The following is a 4,521-nucleotide window of genomic DNA, read 5'->3' on the forward strand; positions in this document are numbered from 1 at the left end:
CTTGTGAAGATTGGATTTCAGAGAACAAGTGAGGATAGCAACATCTACCTAAAATCTGAAGGTGATCAGATTCTGATTTGTGAAGTATTTGTAGATGACATAATCTTTGGAGGAGATGACAAAATGAGTCATGCTTTTGCAGATGAAATGAAGAAAGAGTTTGAGATGTCTTTGATTGGAGAGATAAAGTTCTTCATTGATTTACAGATTCAACAAAAGAAAGAGGGTATCTTTATTACCCAGTTCAAGTATGTCAAAGAGGTATTAAAGACCTTTGGCATGGAGGAGAGTAAACCAGTTGGCACACCGATGGTGACCGACTGTAAACTGACTAAGGAAGATGATTCAGCATTGGTAAATGAGGAGGAGTACCGGTCAATGATCGGTAAGCTGCACTATGTGGTGCACAGTAGACCAGATATTGCTCATGCAGTGGGCATAGTAGCTCGTTTTTAGAAAAGTCCAAGAGAATCCCACTTGGTAGTTGTCAAGCGAATTCTTAGATATCTGAAAGGAACATTTGACTATGGATTGTGGTATCCATATAATGGTGACTTTAATCTCAAAGCATATTGTAAAGCGGAAAATCGCGATCGAACCCTAGTTGCTCTCCCCTCTTCCAACTCCAAGGAGAGAGAAGGGAGAGTCACTCTAGGGTTGATGGTTTTCACTTAGGGAAGAGACTTTACATTCAAAAGAGGGGTTGAAACCCACAAGATCCAATCCCACACAATGCAAGATTGGATGCTAAATGCGTTTCAAGGGTTAAGAAAGCAAGGCTACCCTCTTTTGTAAAGAATGTTGATAGAAGAATTAAGCTAGGAATGCATAGAAAGTGATAAAGATTCGCTTATAAACTGAGATAGGGATATAGGATGAAGTTGCGGACCTGGAATTAGCAGTAAAATGTCGATACGGCGCTATCCTGCAAATTTGAGCAAAAGTTGACGGGACGATGGCGCCCGGCGTGCACACGGTCCTCCGAAAAATCCGCGAAACGAAGGGGGATCTGTTCGTCTCTGCACAAGGATTCCAGATCTTCAATTTCAGCCGCGTACCTGCAACCTACACACAGAAAAGCGAAGACGATTGGGGGGTTAGGGATTAGGGGTTTGCCCTTAGGTCAAACCCCGGTTTTGGAATTAACCAAGAAATGAGAAATGCTGTAAATGTAATGTAAAACAAGTACTAATACCTTGTTGTAAGGATGTTTGTATCCTTATATGCGAAGGTATAGATGTTGTTGTTTGTTGTATTGTTGTATGTAGCATGTAGTATGTGATCTCCTCTTCAATGGTTGAATCCTTGTCTTGAATGCAACACTTAGCCTTGAATGGAGACTTAGAATGATCAATTGCTTGAAAGAATGCTTGAATGCTTGAATGCTTGAGTATAGTTTCCACGCTTTGTCCATCATATCGAATGAAAGAGGAAAATGTAGTTTATATACTTGCCAATAAGGGTTAATAGACTGATTTTCCCGACCTTAGGCTGACCAGGAAAGATAATTTTCCAATTTGCAAACATAAAGACCCGGAGTCCAAAAGAGACCGGGCCCAAAATAGGACCCAGGGACCAAAGCGCTGGGCGCCATGGTCCTGGGGGACCAGGGCGCTGGGCGCCCTGGTCCTGAAGGACCAGGGCGCTGGGCGCTCTGGTCCCACCTCCCGGGACAACAGGGTGCAAAGGAGGTTCAGGCCAGGGTGCAAGAAAATGCAGTTTTCAGTGTCATAATCAGGTTTCGGGGTCTCCATTCAGGTTCAGTGTTGCATCGCCATCGTGAAGACCCAAATGCGGTTGAAATTGCAAGTGTCGCAATTTTAGGACGCTACACATATATTGATGCCGATTGGGTAGGTAATGTGGATGACCGGAAAAGCACAACCGACAGAACATTCATTCTTGGTGGAAGACTAGTCTCATGGACGAGTAAGAAGCAGAGCTGTACTTCCCAGTCTACAGTTGAAGCAGAATATGTGGTAGCATATATGAACTGCACTCAAGCAATTTGGATGAAACATGTATTGGAAGGTTTCAAAGTACATGTATTTGGACCGATGAATATATTTTGTGACAACACAAGTGCAATAAATATTTCCAAGAATCCGGTATTGCATGCTAGAACTAAGCACATTGAGCTTAAGTATCACTTCTTGAGAGAAAAAGTTTAGAATGAGGAGGTTGTACTAGAACATGTTTCCAGTAATGAGCAACTAGCAGATATATTCACTAAGCCCTTACCAAAGACTACATTTACCTATTTGAGAGGTGAATTAGGGGTTCTGCCCCTTCATGAAGTGAACTAAAGTTGTGTGCTCCACATCAGTTAGGTACCACAGTGTCAAATCTTTCAGGATTGATGTGTTGAAGGATGCTATTCCATAGGGGGGAGCAACATAGTGGAGAATGGAAGCTTGTGCCTCCACTTTTACATTGTTGTCAAAGGGGGAGAAGATATTTGATGTATGGGGAGAAGATATCTGATGATGCATAATACACTAGTCTATGATGTCTACAGTTGTAATGCTACACTAAGTATTGCTATCAATGCTAAAGGGGGAGATTGTTGGCATATGATGAACCGACATGTTGATATGATGATAATGTATGCTGCCATTGATGTCAATTAGTGCAAGTGACCCGGTATGCAGATTGGAAGAAGTTGGTGAACCGGTATGAAGAGATGCAGTGAACTGGTGTCAGGGTTTCACTGAGTATGACTATTGGTTGGTTGTCTCAGCTCTAGGGTTTTTGGTTTGGCAATCTCGCTTGTGCGATGCAACCGATGACATTCTGTGATGAGTTAGCTAAGAGATGAAGATGAGATCGTGATGCCATGTTAGCTTTGTGCACATGAAGGATTTCCTTAAGGATCTTGCATGTGAAGATCGACTGCATTAAATATCTACCTTGAGAATGAACAATCTTCTTAGTGGTATGAGAAGAAAGCATGATGAGTTACTGATTTCTATGTGCGGTGAAGAATGGACGATGCAAATTGTCTTGTGATTTGTTTGAAATTGTATTGCTCTATGCAAAGTGTTTGGATGGTCAGGATTGGACCGCTTGTATTATAAACCTAAAAAGCTTAGGGTTTAGGGTTTATGCTACCAACCTAATTGTTGTCTATAAGGTCGATGATGTTTGTTATTGTGAGTTGTTGGAAAATGTTGTGTGTGTAACCGAGTGATGAGATACTTTCTAGACTAGTAAGAGAAAACTGCAGAGTGTGATTGCAGTGCAGAGGAACTGAAAAGGATCTGCCTTAGCATATAGTGTTGTTATCAGATCAAAGCTTTACCTGTTGTCTTCTAACCATTTCAACAGAAGGAAAATCCCTTTGCCGGGTATCTTTAATAGGCTTACTGTAAATCCTCTAACCAGGTGACTCAAGTTCATTGAGTTCTTTAAATCCTGTAGCAAGGTAACCTTTAACAGGGTTTAAACCTTTAACAGGTGTAAAGCGGAAAAATCGAACCCTAGTTGTTCTCCCTTCCCCCACTCCGAGGAGAGAGAAGGGAGAGTCACTAGGGTTGACGGTTTTCACTTAGGAGAGACTTTACATTCAAAAGAGGGGTTGAAACCCACAAGATCCAATCCCACGCAATGCAAGACTGGATTTTAAATGAGTTTCAAGGGTTAAGACATCAAGGATACCCTCTTTTGTAAAGAATGTAGATAGAATGATTGAACTAGGACTGCATGTAAAGTAAGAAAGATTCACTTATAAATAGAGATAGGGATACGGGATGAAGCTGTGGACCTGAAATTAGCAATAAAATGTCGAGACGGTGCTGCCCTGCAAATTTGAGCGAAAGTTGACGGGACGATGGCACTCGGAGTGCACACGGTCCTCCGAAAAATCCGCGAAATGAAGGGGGATCTGTTCGTCTCTGCACAAGGATTCCAGATCTTCAATTACAGCCGCATACCTGCAACCTACACACAGAAAAGAGAGGACGATTGGGGGGTTAGGGATTAGGGGTTTGCCTTTAGGTCAAACCCCGGTTTTGGAATTAACCAAGAAATGAGAATGCTGTAAATGTAAATGTTTGTAATGTAAACAAATACTGATACCTTGTTGTAAGAATGTTTGTATTCTTACATGCAAAGGTGTAATGTATGTAGCATGTTGTATGTTGTATGTGATCTCCTCTTCAATGGTTGAATCCTTGTCTTGAATGAAACACTTAGCCTTGAATGGAGACTTAGAATGCTCAATTGCTTGAAGGAATGCTTGAATGCTTGAATGTTTGAATGTTTGAATGTTTGAATATCGCTTCCGCATCTTGCTCACATATGTTTTTCCTTCCCCCTTTCTAGGAGAGAAAAAGTAGTTTATATACTTGTCAATTAGGGTTGAGAGACTGATTTTCCCGACCTTAGGCCGACCTAGAAACAATATTTTCCAATTTGCAAACTTAAAGACTCGATGCCCAACAAGAGACCGGGCCCAAAATAGGGCTAGGGACCAGGGCGCTGGGCGCCATGGTCTTGGGGGACCAGGGCACTGGGCGCCCT

This window comes from Cryptomeria japonica, chromosome 2, assembly GCF_030272615.1.
Source record: "Cryptomeria japonica chromosome 2, Sugi_1.0, whole genome shotgun sequence".
Taxonomy (NCBI): Eukaryota; Viridiplantae; Streptophyta; class Pinopsida; order Cupressales; family Cupressaceae; genus Cryptomeria; species Cryptomeria japonica.